At 45.0% G+C, this 18,617-nt stretch overlaps 1 protein-coding gene across 1 annotated transcript in view; it reads right to left on the minus strand.

Moving 5' to 3' along the window:
* TMEM132B (transmembrane protein 132B) overlaps window positions 1–18,617 on the minus strand; it is a 213,749-nt gene that overhangs the window by 131,568 nt on the left and 63,564 nt on the right. The gene's annotated exons all lie outside the window — the stretch shown is intronic.

Below are 18,617 nucleotides of genomic sequence, written 5' to 3' on the forward strand. Positions count from 1 at the left end.
TTGCTCTGATCCTGATCCCTCCTCAAAATCTTCACATTTGTTTAGAAAAGTCTTCAAAATACAACTTCCAAGGGACCCTGAGCATTTCCAAATTCCTCTCTTTGCAGAGATCTGAAGTGACCTACCTTGAGCACTCATGACCCTGTTTTAATTAGGCAAAGAGGGAGAAAAAGCAGTGCTGTCCAATGCCTGAAACCAACCAGTTCCAAATAAATATTTCAAGTTGTCCTGACTGTTAGATAAGCAGCTTCTGCAGAGATTGCAAACGCTGCAATTGTTTTGCCATACGGTTGCCAGCAGCTGGAAGCTCTGAGATGCCCATTTCAATCAGAAATTTTCCATTTCAAATACATTTGGCTGCTTGTTCATAGTGAGAAATGCTTCCCGTTAGGAGAGCTTTCAGAAGACCCCAAGGAGAGCCTTTGCTAAAAGTGGGGGCAAAGCACAGCTTTGTGTAAACACTCCTTTTGATCAGTAAATAAGTGAGGAAAGGTGCTGTGCCACACTTTCTGCACTGCCATTAGGCAGCTGAGAGGCTCCTGCTAGAGCAGAAAAAGCCTTCAGTCAGTCCCACAGAATATTCCCAAACAAATGAAAAGAACGGTGGGAGGAATTCACTGTAAAGTGCATTCATTGTACTTTCCTTTTCATTAAATACAATAATATGCAACTGCTCCTTGTGGTGTTGAACGGACAATACTCTTCACTCTTTTTTCATGCCAGCACTCCAACCACTTGTACTTACATTCTTCCACCTAATCACTACCTCGCTGTTGTTAAAATCCATCATGCACTAGGGGCCAAATCTTGAGGTCCCCACTCAAGCCCTCTCTTAAATGAGCTCTTAGGAGGATTTTTGCATGATTAAGCATCACAGGTTTTTTTCCCCTAGCTGATATTTGAATAAAGAACACAAGAATTGGCCTTGATCATTACCATAATGCTTTCATGTTTTCCACAATGCCACTCAAAAGCCTAAAAATATGGCATAGAAGCCCTGCAGGGAATTAATGCAAAGTGTCTGTATTTGCACCAGGAACCAATTGCTGAAAGAGAAAAAAAGGGATATCTGAAATAAACCTGGAGGATGCATTAGCAGAAGCACTTGTGAGCAACTTGCCCTTTAAAGCACGCATGGGACAAATTCATCTCGAGAGTCACTTCAAAGGGAATGGTCTGTAATCAAAATTAATCACAATTAATTTGGCCCCAGGTTTCTGCCACAGAGAGCAGCTCCTGCAGCGAACGCTGCGGGCAGGGATCACATCCACAGCGTCCACCTCTGCTGATATTGCCAATTCTGCTCTGCTGGTGCCATCATCAAATGCTGCAACAGGATTCAGGCCAAATTTGCTTATCAGCTCTGAACCATGAGGCCAGCCAGCAATATGTGCTGAATGGCACTCTTTTGGAGGATGTCATCTTTCTATTTATATTACCTAATTCTTCTCCTCCAGCTCCCTGTGGCAAACCAACAGTTGAAAGCAGCCAGCAGAAGCTAATAGGGTTATGTAAGTGTCCATTTGCTGTGCATATGCTCTCCCCCTAAGGCAGGCAATCACATGAGAGGTGCACCTTCCAGTTTTGATGTCTAAGCACATCAGAGTTTTGGAGATGCTTCAGTGTCTCCACCCTTGCTGGAGGAGCACGTGTGGGGAGCTGGGGAGGGAGCAAGCAGCACAGAGCTGGCACAGGGGCACACTCAGAGCCAGAGCAGAGATGTTCCTGGGCTGGACATGGATCCTCATCTGCCCTCTAATCCAGGCAATGGCAGCTCCACATGTGGCTCCTCTCAAGGTATTGATGAGTAGACACAACCCTCAGTTTTTTGCCCAAGTTTAATCCCTTGCTCTGCCAGTACAAAAGGAAAACATTTCCTTAATATGGAAAGATGCAGCTTCCCTGTCTCTTGATCTCTCTCAGTCTCTACCATCTGTTTCAAAGTAAACTGGGTTTATGGACCTGGATCATTCTTTTGTTTCAAAAATATTTAACTTACACTTAAAAGAAACTATATTAATCCCTGTAATCCATTAGTTATTGTACCCTTCACCCCAAGGAATGTAAAAATGGCACAGGCCCTATAATGTGAGGGATTGTTGGCACCAAATCCTTTGCTCTCTGGAAGTATCCAGGTTTAAAACCTCAGGAAAACTGTCTAGGAAAGCTGAGCTCCTTAGCACCAACTGAGTGTTAAGAATATGACATGAAGTTTAAAGTAGGCATTTTAATTATGCATATTCCCATTTTTTTGTTTGCTGTTCTGCCCTGAAACTTCATCCACATAGAGCTCACCAATATACAGCACTAAGGTTCTACTCACAAGCAGAATCTGTTCAATCAAATGTGTTCAGTCACATGAAAACAAAACTGACTCCTGCTGCCCCTTCTCCTGTCTTGAATGTGTATTTTGGGAGGTGTAGCTTCCCAGAATATCGTAGTATCACTTCAAAAACATTTTGCATGTAAATTCCTGTGACTTATATCCAAGACACGTGAAATGCAGCAACAGCAGCTGGAAATGCTGGGTTCTCTTCCACAGAGCACTTGCTCCCTGCTGCCAGCAGATGGGCTCTGCTGAGCCCAAAGGAGATGATCCGAGCTGTGTCAGGCTACAGCAGGGCAGAAGAGGAAGGAGCCATCACAGCAAATGAGGAATGTGTCATTTTCCCCACCTTTCCTTGGATGGTGAAACAGAAGCACAAGGAAAGCAAGCAAATCACTCCACGACCACAGCAAGAATAGCACCAAAGTCCCCAAGCACAGGACACGCTACATACTTGTAGTAACAAAAAATATATCTGTCACTGCATGTCACACGAGCTCATTCAAACCAAAAATTTATCACTTGCTTCGGACTCCAGCCAGGTGACAGCAAATATATCATGGAGCTGTCAACAATCTGCTAATCTGGGCTGTGAAGTGTGGGAATACAAGAAGCTTAAAAATATACTGCTCCTTCAGAAACCATAAATTTTGCTGGCTCTTTCTCACATAGCACTGGGTGATAGGGCTGCTCCAGCTCCCTCACTCCCACCTCCTGCAGCTAAACAATTTCATTTTGCATGTCTGTTTGGAGAGTGACAATCAGCTACACCAGGCAATCACCCATGGGTGTAACTACAGAGCAACACAGACCCTCTCTGCCTCTGTGACTGAGAAGAATTACCAGTGGCAGGTTTAACTGCAGAGCTGGTACACAAATCCCAGGACAGACTCAACTAGATTTGCAGAGACAGCTGGAATAACATTCCTGCCCATCTGGAAAGCTGAGCTGTTGTGCTCTTTGGAATAGAGAAGAAACAAAAAGAAGAGAAGGAAAACCTTTCCTCATCCATGTGAAACCAAACCACGTGTCTAGGCTGTGCCTTTTTGGAGCCAGAACACTCAAGGATTTCAGCTTCTCCTAGCTCATATATTGGACTAGAATTCAAACTGAGGTGGGGGAAGGAGCTTTGATTGTAAACACAGGAGAAGTTGCAAAGAATACTTCACAAATAACAGCTTGTGGCGTTGCTCACTGGGCACATTTCTGGAAGACTACAAACAAAAGCAAACTTCCTTGTGGTCCAAGTCACGATGGTCATGATGCTTTATGGGCAGCAAGCTCATAAGGACTGGCTTACCCTGCTCACTAAGGACTGGCTTACCCTGCTCACTAAGGACTGGTTTATTCTGCTCACTAAGGACTGACTTACCCAGCTCACTAAGGACTGGCTTACCCTGCTCATTGAGGACTGGCTTACCCTGCTCACTAAGGACTGGCTTGTCCTGCTCACTAAGGACTGGTTTATTCTGCTCACTAAGGACTGGCTTGTCCTGCTCACTAAGGACTGGCTTACCCTGCTCACTAAGGACTGGCTTACCTTGCTCACTAAGGACTGGGTTATCCTGCTCACTAAGGACTGGCTTACCTTGCTCACTAAGGACTGGCTTGTCCTGCTCACTAAGGACTGGCTTATTCTGCTCACTAAGGACTGGCTTGTCCTGCTCACTAAGGACTGGCTTACCCTGCTCACTAAGGACTGGCTTACCCTGCTCACTAAGGACTGGCTTGTCCTGCTCACTAAGGACTGGCTTACCCTGCTCACTAAGAACTGGCTTATCCTGCTCACTAAGGACTGGCTTATCCTGCTCACTAAGGACTGGCTTATTCTGCTCACTAAGGACTGGCTTACCCTGCTTAGCCCCACCACTCCTGCCCCTCCAGCCCTGTGACCTGGCCTGGCTGGAGAAGGCACTTTGACTCACTGCTCTTTGTGAAAATTCAGTTCTTTAGCTGCATTTCTCTTATGCCAAAAGCCTTGGTGTACCTGCCACTCTTCATTTCCCCCTCCGGCCACAAACTTCAATTTTCTCTCCTCAGCTCTTAAACAGCGCATAATTACAACTAATTATCGATCACTGAGGGATTACCAGTTGACAAATCCAATTTCCACACTGTTATCAAGCATGACTGGCTGGGGCCTGGAGAGGATCAAAGGTACCTGGAGAAACCTGCAGTGTCTGAGCAGGGTGGGAGCAGCATTGTCATTGTCACCAGCACTAAACCCACTGGGCTGATGTGCTTAGGGACCTGTTACACCAGACTATCCATCTGCACCAAGTGACAGTCCTCACCCCAAAGAGATTCACAAGCTGAGCCTTTTCCATCTGTAAATTCCGTTTGGCTGCATTTGCACCACTTTTGCATTCCATTTCTGCAAACATCCTCACGAGCTGGCAACGATGCTCAGAGCAGCTCATTTCAGGGCAAAAAACACCACTCGATTTTCCTCAAAGCAAAATCTGAAATTTGCATGCTTTGGTGCACCTGCTGGTCCCAACAAATTGGATAATGAAGGGAAGGGGAGCTGTGTGCAGCCCTGGTGCCCCCCAGAACGCAGCTCACACATTAATGGCATTTGTGAGCTGCAGCAGGCCAGCTCCCCAGAAATCAGGAGTTTGCTGCCACGTGCTCTGGGTGTTGTACAATAGAGGCACTGTGCACACAGAGCAGTTGAGGAAAAAGAATTAAATAGAGAAATGGGAGAGAAAAATACATGGAGCTGCTCAAACATCATTGATCGGAGTAAAAAAAGCAATGTTTTAATAAGAAGTCACATGATGAATTTTCTCCCAGTTGTACTTCAATGGAGTTATTCACATAATTCAAGCAGACACAAATCCCAGTGTGAAAATATCTGTGCTCTTGTAGCCCAGTGGCAGCCCTTCCAGCATGACTTACAACAAAAGGCTGGAAAAGTCCATCCCGTGGTACACACAAATTGGTTTATTATTAGAGCTCATCCAGCACCATTATTTTCTGACAGTAAATGTGTTTTTAACAGAATTGAAATTGCCGTGAAGAACATTTTTCTTGCAAATGTTTAACTTTTCATTGGGGAAAAACACATTTTTGTTTCACGTCTCTTTAGCATTAAGATACATTTCCCTTTCCATTCTGTTCCAAAGGAAGCACGATACAATTTAGAAAATGCTGCACTAAATCTTCCTGGCTCCTAAAAGGAAAAAAAACTGAGAATAAGCCTTACACAAAGAAAGATTGCAAGTACCTTACTAAGGACTTTATTCATTAAAAAAGACTCAAGTCTATTCTGCTTCTTGTCTATGAAAGTGAAAGATGATTTTATTAAATTAAGCCCTTAATATGTTTGCTAAGACTCTGTCAGGCTGAACATTAACTACATTTCCATTGTTTTTCAAGTCCGAAGAAGAAAGTTGTTCTGCAAAGAGACAACCTCACTTAAAGCTCCTTAACCTTCAGAGCAGCAGGAAATTCGCTTTATGAAGTGCATTTGCAATATCCAGCTCACACACGGGCACAGAACATTCATAAAGAGAAAATGCAAGATCTCAGAAGTTGTTTAAGGAAGGGAAGGGGGAAAAAAAGAAAGAAAAAAAATTAATAACCCACAGCACAAGCATTTCAATTTGGGGTAGGAAATTGCTGCTATGCTGAGCCTGGGTGCCAGCCCTGCACAGACCTGCTCCTCCTCACTAGGAAACAATTCCTGCAGGCTCTGCCCTTTGCAGGGGCTTGCACAGATGGAACAGTTCCTAAATGTCCCCCCTTGGAGGCATTTTGGGGGAGGTGATGCTTTGAGTCCTTTCCAGGGTATTACATCCACAGCTCTCCCTGGCAGTTGGGGCACTGAGCCCACAGCAAGGCTTGTTCTTCCCAAAAAAATTCCCTCCTTTCCTCCCTCCATCCTTCCCTCCATCCTTCCCTCCATCCCTGCCTCCATCCTTCCCTCCATCCTTCTCTCCATCCTTCCCTCCATTCCTGCCTCCATCCCTGCCTCCATCCCTCTCTCCATCCTTCCCCCCATCCTTGCCTCCATCCTTCCCTCCATCCTTCCCTCCATCCCTCCCTCCATCCCTCCCTCCATCCTTCCCTCCATCCTTCCTTCCATCCTTCCCTCCATCCTTCCCTCCATCCTTCCCTCCCTCCCTCCCTCCCTCTCTCCGGTGGCTCTCGGGCTTTCCGCTGCACACACGAGTCCGCTCTGCCCTCTCCTGGCCCGCACGGATCCGAGCCTGTGCCGGGATGAAGGGCTGGGAGCAGCCTGGGCACCATCACCCCTTTGGGATGGCACCTGCACCTCATCCCCCTTTGGGATGGCACCTCACACACCTCACACACCCCTGGGTGCTCCCTGGGCCATCCCAAATCCATCTGCCCCGTAGCAGACCCAAGGACAAAGCAGGAGCCTCCCCTCAAACCCCTGATCCTCACTGGAAAATAACAGGTGGAGGGTAGGAGAGGCAGCGCCTTCCTCCTTTTGGAAAGCATCTGCTCTTTGAGGTGTATCACTGGAACATGAGCAATAAAAACAGTGATTTGTAAAATGAAAGCAATGACAGACGTTTCTTGTACAAACACTGTGAGACATTGCAGATAAAGTAACATTACATAAATAGGCAAAGCATTAGAACTATTATCACCAACAACAGCACAGGGGACGTAGCAGTTTAGCAAAGGAAGTGAAAAATAGCGGATGTGATTTAAGAGGCAGAGAAAATCTGAGCTGGCAAGTTGTAATTACTGCAGCTGAAAGCCAGCCAGGATCCTGGTTGACTGCCCCCAGGCTTAGGAAATGCAACCCACAGTCTTTAAATGACCAAATAATTGGGACCTGGGTTTCATGTCCCCAGTGAGACACAATCATTGATGTGACCAAGGACAGTTCCAGGAGAGCCTGCCTGGCACTCCTGACTGCACATCCTGCAACCAAATACTGACCTGAACCACATCTGCTCTGCAAGGTCGTTTTTCTTCCCACAGTGGTACAGCTGCAGGGCTTTTTCAACCTTATTCTTCAGCTTCAGCAGCCTGTAAGCATCTAATGTCTAGTCAAAGGACATCATTCATCCATTTTATGGTTCCCAGAATGCAAAGATATCTACCCAATTTCCTAAGAAACATTAATATTAAAGGATGGCTTTCTCAGCCAAAATCATGCAAGCTGAACAAAGTTCTCCTGACGTTTCATGACAAGGTGATTAATAATACCAAGAAGAAGAATGAAATGATACCAGATTATAAACTATTGTAAATCTTTCAGTCATCCCAGGAATAATGAATGTAGATTTCTTAGGAGAGCAGTACAGATTTAAACAGAATCATTTTAGTTTCCTTGTCAATCAAGAGGCTATTTATGTAATACCAGGAAGAGACAATGAACTCACGTAATCTTAAAAGGAGACTGTAGCACATTCCTTTAAAAACAAAGGATTCCAAAGACCATCCTAAGCTAGAATTTCCAAAATTGCTAAAGAAAATGTTGCACCTTAACCATTATTGTTGATCACTGACCTTCCCTTCTCCAACAAGAGTCACAATGATGAGAATGCAGTTGGAGTTAAAATGTCTGAGCTGACATGACCAACCTTCTTCAAACATTTAATTTAAGAATATGGTCAAAGCTGTGCTGGCCTAAGAATCCACCAGACCAAAATATCCCAGACTTGCTTGACGTGGGTTTTGGAGTCAAGCAAAATGCAAATGCAAACTCTCACAAGTTGTGCCACAAATGCTGTTAAATTTTCAACCCCCACCTCAAGACAAAGTTTATTAACTCTGCTTTTGGCTGCAGGGGAACCCAGTGCCCTCTGACCCCTGGAGGCAGTTCTGTCCTAGACATTACCTCAACCCAATAATTAATAAGTAATAATACTGAATTTGAGCTCGTGGAATTCGCACAGGCTAAATGTTCCAAAGAAAAATGAATAATGCATGCAGAAGAGATTCATTTGGGGGAAAAAAATGTAACTTCAGTTAGAAATAAAGCCTTGGTTGCCTTGGCAAAGAGGATTTAATTGCTGTAATCGCTACATCTCACATAAGGTCGCTGTTTGAGGGAGTCCACAGTGCTGCTATTCATTCTATGGTTGCTCTATGGCAAATAAAGGACTACTGGTCCCAAGAGCATCGGGGGAATGATTCTGAAAAGGTTTAAATTATTTTTAAAGGGTTATTAGCTTTGGCAAATGAGTCAAAAGTCATCCTAGCTGAGGAGCATAGGTACTTACACCCCATTATGGAGATGACAGCAGGAAATGCCACAATTAGGAGTGTTCTAGTGGCATTTCTGTGTCATTAAATCAGCTGTGAACGCGGCCGTTCCCTCTCCATCTGTGTCCTGCCACCGCCCACCCGCGGGTGCCACTGTCCCCAGCAAACTTCCCAGAGAAACACGAGGCAGGACACTGGCACACACACACATGTGCCTCCACACACCCAGATTCCAATGGTGGCACTGGCACAAATCCTAAGCAACTGTACGGAAGTCAATTAAATCACCCCTCTTTTCTGGGTAACACTGAGGAGACTCTGGCCAGGCAAATTAAATTAGAGATGGGCCAGAGCCAAGCTCCCAGATCCAAAACAGCCCAAAACTCACAATGCATTTGGACCCAGGTCCAGATTCTCACAGTCTGCTGCTGCTTCTCCCTCAGCCTCTGCCACCTCCCAGGACAGGACAAACTTTTCACACTGTCCCCAAGCATCTCCTGGTGCATTTTATCACCATCCTCCACCAGGGATCTGCATCAAAGTGCTCATCCATGTGCTCCCTGTGGCTGCTTGGCACATTTCTTGCCCAGACCCTCATTAACTTGGGAGATGCTTAGAAAGCTCATGAACAAGGCACTGCCTATCCCACACTTCTGCTTCTGTGCCTTTCCCACTCGCTGTCCTCCAGGACCAGCACAATTAGAGATGGGGATTTAATGAAAATGCATCTGAGGACTCCATGAATGCCACAAAAGGTTGGGCCACACAATGAGAAAAAAAGGAAGTGAGAAAGTTTGCTTGGCAGGAAAATTTTCTAAAGGATGGAGTGGGGAAACAGGAAGGTACATTTTGGTCTGAGTGAGCATTTAAAGGAGAGCATGGTGGGGGCAGAGGGAGGGTGACAGCTTTGCTCCACAAATAGATAACCCTGGAAATCCTGCTGCTCAGAACAACAATACCCACAGCATCTCCCTGGGGATCCTGAGCAGAACAGACCTGAGAGACATTCCCCTTTTATTTAGGGTGAGGCACTGACACCCAGCACTGCTCAGGGCAGACTGAAAGCTGGGGGAGAGCAGAGCCAGAGCGCTCAGGAGCAGCTCCCAGGGTTTGGGAAGCTCAGAAGAGCCCCTGCCATGGTGGCCCCTGTGTCACTCATCCCCAAGGCAGGGCTCTGGGGGCTCTGGGGGCTCTGGGGGCTCTGGGGGCTCCCCCATCCTGGCACCTCCACTCCCACTCAGCTCCAGGCTGGCAGGGAAGAGGGCAGGCACTGGAATAGCTTTAACTGTAAGCACCATTTGCTGTGCCTTGGAATGGCAGACTCATTTGTCACTGTTTTCTTCTCCTGCAGCTCTTTAGATTCATCTGGGACCCAATAACTTTGTTAATAAGATTTCTTTCATAACCTGGCCGGGAACAGCGGCCAAGGCAGACGTGGCAGCTGTTTGAAGCATTAAATACCTCACACACAGCACAGCTCCCTGCTCTGCCTTGTCCAAAACCATTTCTTACCAGTCCTTTATTGGCACACACTGCATGGGGAGCGGGAGCAGCACCCAAAATAAGAAGATATGTTGACAATTTTCTTGCGATATTTGGTTTCCTGCTCTTTCTGAGAGTTCTTTCTCCCCAGCAAATTATCACACTGAGCTGCTTCTATCAGACCATGCAAAAACTCCTGGGTAAACACAAGGACAAAAGCAACCTCTGTTGCATCAGGGGGAACATGAAGAAATTGAGATCAATGTGCTCACTCAAAGCAATACTTTATCAGCTTCACAGGAGAGTAATCTGGTTTTTACCAGGATAAAATGACAGCAATGCATGGCCTAAAACATCTCAGGAAAAAAAGGAAATTTCAAAGTAGTCTCATTTTTCTACTTTTAATACTATTCATTACCCTGAATGCAATGAATAGAAGGAGAAGTAACTGCATCAAGGACCGAATCACTGTTGTGTCTGACTTGTTTAAACAAGACTGTGATTTACTGCACTGCCAGCTAATGAAGAGCTGTACAAGAAGCTGATCAATGCCATCATTGTCTGGCAGCACAAAGCAGGGACTACTCAGCATATTGTCCAAAACAAAGGCTCCCCCCACGCTCCCTGCCAGGGACTTGTTGATGAGCACACACAATTTGCAGAGAGCCACAGCGTGCCCCAAACTTGAAATGATCACTCAAAGACAGGAACCTTTGCTGACCTGTGTTTCCAACCTGAGTACAAGGTAAAAAAATAAAAGAAATGGATGAAGAAAGTGTTTGTCTTACAGCTGTCTTCCTTAAATTGCCCTTTGTGATACTGTGGATTTAAGCAGTTTTGTCACCCCAAGGCAGCTCTGTGTTCATTAGCGGAGGTAACTGAGCTCAGAGCCGGCTGCTCACAGGCAGAACTCAGCTTCTAATTCCATCTGTGCTTTCCCTTCCCACTTCAGAGCTGCACCAGCATTAATCACAGCAAAGGTGAGGCAGGAGAGCCCCCAGCAACAGCAAGTTCTGGAGAGGAGCAATGGCAATGCCCTGAGCTGGCTGGAGAGGCTGAACTTTGGGAGCCCTCTCATCCACAGGGATCCCCACCCAACCCCACCCATCCTCAGAGGAGTCTGAGCAGGTGTCCCAAAAACAGTCAGTGATGTTTGCCCCAAAATCCCCAGGCAGGCAGGCTCAGCACCAGGAGCACATGGAGCACAGCCCCTGCCTTGCTGCCAGTGCTCACAGCTCTGCACATCCAACCGGTACCAGAGCAAGTGCCAGCTCTGGGGAAAATCTATGGAAAAACCTGGGGGAAAACTATGGAAAATCCCGGGGGAAATCTATGGAAAATCCCGGGGAAAATCTATGGAAAATCCCGAGGGAAATCTATGGAAAATCACGGGGAAAATCTATGGAAAATTCTGGGGGAAATCTATGGAAAATCCCGAGAGAAATCTATGGAAAATCCTGGGGGAAATCTATGGAAAATCCCAGGAAAAATCCCTGGGAAAATCCCAGGAAAAATCTATGGAAAATCCCAGGAAAAATCTATGGAAAATCCTGGGGAAAATCTATGGAAAATCTCGGTGGAAATCTATGGAACATCCTGGGGGAAATCTATGGAAAATCCCGGTGGAAATCTATGGAAAATCCTGGGGGAAATCTATGGAAAATCCCAGGAAAAATCTAATAAAAATCCCAGGGAAAATGTATGGAAAAATCCTGGGAAAAAATCCCTGGAATAATCGTCGGAAAATCCCTGGGAAAAATCCCTGGGAAAATCCCTGGAAAAAATCCCAGGAAAAGTCATGGAAAAATCCCTGGAAAAATTCCAGGAAAAATCCCTGGGAAAATCCCTGGAAAAATCTTTGGAAAATCACTGGGAAAATCGTGGAAAAATCCCTGGAAAAATCCCTGGGGAAACCTGCAGGAGCTGCTGATGAGCAGGAGCTGTCATGCCAAAGCTCTTGGAGATGGGGCTCAGCTCAGAACAAGCCTGTAGGACCTGAACCTTCAGAAATGTAAAATCTCACCACAAACTCCTGGAGCAGCCATGAGGCACCAAACAACTCAGAATGAGCACAGCTGCCTCTGTGTTTTCCTGCTTTGTGGTTGTGGATGTGAGATACAGCAAATCCATTCCCATGACACTGCCACATCCCTGCTGCTCCCAGGTGTGGATCAATGAGAGGTCCTGGCAGGCTTGGATGGAAGGACAAGTAGGGTTTCCAGGCAAACCAAACACCTTTTCCAATGGGAAATGGATCTTTATGTCATTCCAGATGTACTCAGTGTCCTAGCACACAGCATGAAATATTCCCAAACCACCAGAAGAAAAAATAACTGGCAAACCATTTCACCTTCAGTGAAAAACACTGTTGGAATACACACACAGGCTGAATTTTTGTAATCAATCTAATTCTGCGTTTTGATCTCCCCTCCAACTCTTACAAACATTTCCCCACTCCTCTGAGAGAAGAGAGGGAGAGAAGGGAAGGGAAGGGAAGGGAAGGGAAGGGAAGGGAAGGGAAGGGAAGGGAAGAGAAGAGAAGAGAAGAGAAGAGAAGAGAAGAGAAGAGAAGAGAAGAGAAGAGAAGAGAAGAGAAGAGAAGAGAAGAGAAGAGAAGAGAAGAGAAGAGAAGAGAAGAGAAGAGAAGAGAAGAGAAGAGAAGAGAAGAGAAGAGAAGAGAAGAGAAGAGAAGAGAAGAGAAGAGAAGAGAAGAGAAGAGAAGAGAAGAGAAGAGAAGAGAAGAGAAGAGAAGAGAAGAGAAGAGAAGAGAAGAGAAGAGAAGAGAAGAGAAGAGAAGAGAAGAGAAGAGAAGAGAAGAGAAGAGAAGAGAAGAGAAGAGAAGAGAAGAGGCCAAGGGAAGGATCAGACACAGTCCCAGGAGCCTGGCCCCATCTCCTGCCCCTCCCCAGCAGCACAGGACTTGGTTTGTGCACAGAGCAGCACAGGAGCCCTGTGGCAGGGCAGCAGAGATTTCCATCAGCAAACATCTCAATTAAAGCCCCTGTTTGATCACCACGAGGCTGCAGTCCCATCTGGAAGCGTTTCCATCCAATATCCAGCAATTCCCAGGGCTTCTCTGTCACTGGAGCTGCTGCTCTGCCTGGGCACTGATCATGGACAGCTGATTATTGCAGCACATAGTTGACCTTTATCTAAAATTCCATTAAAAAGCTTTATTGACTGTAGTCTTGCAGGGTCTTTTAGGATTCACTGGGCCATTTATTCCCTGGTGGAGATCCATTTCTTTCTAAGCTTTTAGAATTGCTCCAGCTCTAAGGAGGAGGGTTTTTTTGTCATTTTAAGCTGGTTTTAAGAGGGGGTGGTTTCTTTTCCTCTCCCTCTCCAGTGTGGCTAGGGCAGAGGAGTTTATCTTGAGGCACATAAGGAGAGGGAAGCTGCCAGTGTGGCACAATTATTTCCAGGATGGTTCATGGATGCAGCAGAGCCATGGACTGCCAGCAGCTCCCAGGGGAGAAATCTTTTTCCCTTCAGCCAAGAGAGGTTCAGGTCTAACTACCTCACACAGCATCCTTGTGAAATTTATAACTCCATACCCTCATGTCAGGTTTTCACCAGCTACAGCCAATTTTTCTGGGCCACAAGCCGGTCTCAAACAGAAATAGGAAAAATAAAAGAGTGGTTCAACCTTTCCTGAAAGAGGATTTATAGAAATGGTTCATTCAAGCCAAAAAAAAAACATTCCCCCAGGCTTCATAGGAGTGTCCTGAAAGGATGTTACTCCCTTTCCCATTCAGTATCAAAAAGAAAATAAAACAGTGGGAGGAAGACAATATAGGCATCAAATGAAGCAGGAGATCTGGAAAAAAATATAATGTGACTCTGTCTTGGAGGAATATGAAACAGCTCATAAGTACTGGGGGACTGAAGGAAGGCTGCACAGACACATCTGGCATTTCCAGACTTAGCACTGCTTGATATTTTTATTAATATTATGTATCACTAATTCATATTTATATTTTTATTTTTTTCAGAGAGAAAAGAGGAACCAAAAATTCCAACATTCATGTTGAGTTCATTAAAATTTTGGACTAAAAACCCAATTATTCCCAAGCCACCAGTAATGGTTTATTTCTGTGATAATTTCTAAATCTGAACCAGCATTTCTGATTTCAGAAGAGTATTTTTTCGCCTTTTTCCACACTTTGATTTCTGCTGAATGTTCACCCTGAAATGCTGTTTGAGTGAATCATTCCTTTGTCTCCCCAGTAACAATCCCAGTGGCAGTGCTTCCCCATTTCAGGCCATGTGGAGCCTCCTCCTCCTCACAGGCAGCCAGGCTGCACTCCCCACAGTCTGTACTCTCATTTTCTATGCATTTCCAGATCCAAAACCTTCTGTTTTCTTTCCCTTGTTTGCTCTTGGCAGCTATTGGCAGGAGACATCCTCTTAATGATCTTTTTCTGGCCTTCTAGACGACTGCTCAGACTTCTCCAGATCTTTCATTATTAACACAGAAGCCTTGTAAGTCACTTTTAATGGTCTGTGCAATTTTTATTCCTTAGCAGGAGACATCACCTCCCCCATATGGATATATGTTTATTAATATAAATCCTTAATATCATTTTGCCTAGTGAGAATGATCAGGAAGGGTCTCCTGGCATGGATCACAGCTGGTCCTGGTTCACCCCAAAGGGAGGAGGGGATGGAAAATCCTTCTCCTAAATCTGCCAAGCACTGAGTGCCAGCCAGGTCCTTGAGCAGGGTCCTGCTGTTAGAAGTGCATAACACATTGCTGGCTTTTTGCAAATATTAAGATAAATGCTATATGTATAATGTTAAAATAGCTTTTCTGTATGAGTATAGGCTTTTTTTCTTTTCTTCTAATAGTAAAAGTTTTTTAAAGATAGTATGCTTAAACTACCCACCTAATTAAAATAACAACCTGTAAACATATAATAAAAACCCTGCAGCTGACACAATGATCAACACTCACCAACTGCAAAAAGCCAAGACCACCACCCAAATTAAAAAGTAATAAAAAAAATTAAAACCACAAGCCAGAAAACACACATACACTAAAAAAGCAAACCCAAAAAGTAGCCATGCTAAATAATTATCAAAAAAAGTTTAATTATACATAAAAAACTATAAATATGCAACAAGTTAATGTATTGTAAAATGTATTAAAAAAACATTCCCAAAGCAACCATGTGCTCTTAACTTACCAAGCACCCAACCATTTTAACTCTTTACTTTATGTGTCTCCTATTATCTTTTTATTAAATCTTTTACATTTTACCAAAACAATAAAACGTGTTTTTCACACTGCCCTGCCCCTGCAGCTCTAGTTCCTCATCCTGAGCTGCTGCTGCTCCCTTCCCCTGCCCAGCCATTCCCTACCTGCCCAGCCATTCCCTTCCCTGCCCAGCCATTCCCTTCCTGCTCCCAGCCATTCCCTTCCCTGCCCAGCCATTCCCTACCTGCCCAGCCATTCCCTCCCCTGCCCAGCCATTCCCTCCCCTGCCCAGCCATTCCCTACCTGCTCCCAGCCATTCCCTTCCCAGCCATTCCCTTCCCCTGCCCAGCCATTCCCTACCTGCTCCCAGCCCCTCCCTGCCATTCCTGGAATTCCTCCAATCCCCAGCTCTGCTCTGAGCAGGCACAAAAGAAGGATGGGTGCTCGGTGCTGGGGACGTGTGAGGAATGCCAACAGTGCCACATTTGTGTGTGACAGTGTGCTGCTAATCCCAGCCTTCAGGAGCAGCATATCCTCCCTGAGTTTAGATGGGGAGGCTTGGAAAACAGGCCAAAAATTCATTGTTTACTCCTAAAGAGACTGTCCTCATTTCTTTCCTATAACCAAGGGGCAATTGTCCATTTGTTTCATTTAATGTTCTCCTGCTGTACAAATTGACTCCCATTTTTCTTTTAAATACATCCTCTGAGTCTCAGGATGGAGTTAAATAATAACAAACACCATGGAAGAAATAGAAGCCATTCCCAGTGCTATTAGATGAGATTTCTGTTCTTCCAGTTGAGCTGGAATTGTTTTCTGTCTCTTTTATAACTCCTCCATGTATCAGGAGGCTTCTTCTGTTCAGCAATTAGCACTAAAGTTGCTGTTACCCCTTCTGTAGTCATGATTTCCATCTTTTCTTTCCTCATTTACTGCACTTCATCTATGTTTGTAAGTGAAGAAGGGAACAGAGATACTCCAGCACATCAAAGGACAAAAAGTGCCTGAAAATTCATGACAATGAAGTATGCACAGGTCCTGCTGGAATCTCAAAGCTGTCCTTCATTTTCACCCTTTTTTAATTTTTTTTTTTTTTAAAACAAAGGGGCCCATAAGAGTTGAATCATGGCCACATAGCCCATTTCACCCACCTTTACAGTTAAACTGTGCTTAGTGACGAGCCACCAAACATAATGGGCAAAATTTATCTTCCCAGATGGTGAATTTTGCAGTACAGATCAAACCAGCAAGGCCACAAATTAATCTCCAGTGTCATCAGCATTTCATTGCACACATGTATAGATCATCTGTCAGCAGAGGAGTGGCAGGCACAGCGCAGGCACTGAGTGCACTCTGAGTTCCCCAAATTCTGCCCCTTGACACATCTGTGTCCTTCCCTGACCCAGCTGGATTCCAGCAGGAAAAGAAACAAATGGATTTTATTGAAGCTTTATTTATTTCAGCTTTATTTGAGCTCCCCCTCCACCTGAAATTCAAGTTATTGAACAAAAACAACCAACCAAGACTTAGCTGAAGCCAAGCAAAACCAGTTTGGACTGATGGAAGGGGCTGGAAGTGATAGCTGGAGCTGCCAACAAGCTGCAGTGTCCCCTCTAAGTGACATGGCACAGCACATTGCTGAATCAAGGAGCTGCTTCCAGCTGCTCCTCAGCTCCCAAGCTTGGTTAAGAATCCCAGATTTCACCACAATAAAAAAGAATCAGCTCCCATGTGAGAATTGAAGTCGGTTCTGCTAGGAAAAATCCAGCACAAAATAAAATACTATGCAACACAGCATGAAATAGTAAAGAGGTGAATAAAATTGAGCATATCTGCTCCTTTGCATCCTGTCAGAGCTCAAGGCTGGCATCAAATGCTGTGCTGAGGGTGACTTGGTTTTGATCTATCCTCTCATATGAGCCAGACCCTGCTACACTTACAACAGATATGATTAAAAACTCCCAGTTATATTAAGCAAAAATATATTTCCCAAGGCAAACATTCACTTCAATGTACTTTTCTCTGGCTATAACACAGAAATTCTATGTATATAAGAACCTTCTGGGTTTTCACAGACATTAGCATTGAGCAGAAAAACAGGGAAAGCTGGTGAGGGAAACTGCATAAATTAGATGTAGGGACTGTAGCGCTTGTATTTCCCTCAGCATCATTCCCTGCCTTCCATGTAAACTTCAGCTGGAAAATCTCTCCATGGACCCAACATATATAATTCAAAATAATCATAGCAACAGCTGCAGTGTCTTTCCATTCTGAAGGACAGGTGAAGCAGCAGCACAATTGCATTCTGCCTCTCACTTTCAGCGTTCAACTGAAGGGTAAATAAAAATACTTTCAGTTTCTCTGATGAAAAGCACAATGCAAGCAAAGCCAAATAAAAGCCCAGACAGGCTAGACTACAGAGAGCCAACAGTGAATTTTCCAAGGAAATATTTCTGGGCACGTAAAACATGCTGATTTATTGTAACAGAAACATTTCCTGGAGATGAACAGATTCCATACTCTTTTCAGAGAAGGAAATCCCCATGGAAACCTGACTGCCTTCCCAGCAGCTGGGGAGCAGAGATGGACATCCCACATGTTGGGAGAACATCTGGCACTGGAGCCAGGCCCATCCCATGGGGTGGGACAAGGTGAGCTCTGAGCAGAGCCCACCTGAGGAGCATCCTGAAGCTTCCCTGCAAACCCAGGTCAGTCACTTGCTCAGTGCTTCCAGGATCTATTTTTGCTTTTGAAAGATGGTGTTTCAAAAGTGTCTCTGCAAGAAGCAATTGGTTATTTCCTGGCCAGCAGAAATATCAAAACTCTACCTAGCCTTGCACCATTTGTTACGAGGTAAATGCTATTTTAGAAATTCCAGTGGAAAGAAAACATCCTCGTCTTAGGTTGTCTCTAATACCTTGGGAATTTTATCTGTGGTGTGGAGAAGAGAACAAAACCCTGAGAATTAAGAGCTGATGTTAAATCCTTGCAGAGCCTTAGGCAAATTCTATAATCTCTGTGCTATGGCACCGAGATCAATACACGCCTGCTGAAACCCGCCTGCTCCGTGAGGCCAGTCCACCACTGGCTGGATGCTGGCCAAATCCATATCTAACAAATTAAAAACTGTAAATCCACAGAAAAGCACGAATCAGTTGTGTTTAAAGGAAGACCCTTCCTGACCCAAGCCTTTGAAAGTTTGCCCAAACCCCATTATATTTCTCACACATCTCCCCTCGTTAGCAGCGCTGTGCTGTGAACCACTTGTCCCCATGCAGGCAGCAATCTGTAAGTTTATTAATATGCATGTGCTATTTCACAAATGCTGAATGATTTGAAAGTGCTGCATCAGGTTTGCTGTCTGTTTTCTCCACATCTGCTCCCAAAGCACTTCTGCCATGCTCTGCTCCCATCGTTCTC

The sequence above is a fragment of the Catharus ustulatus genome, chromosome 18 (assembly GCF_009819885.2).
Source record: "Catharus ustulatus isolate bCatUst1 chromosome 18, bCatUst1.pri.v2, whole genome shotgun sequence".
Taxonomy (NCBI): domain Eukaryota; kingdom Metazoa; phylum Chordata; class Aves; order Passeriformes; family Turdidae; genus Catharus; species Catharus ustulatus.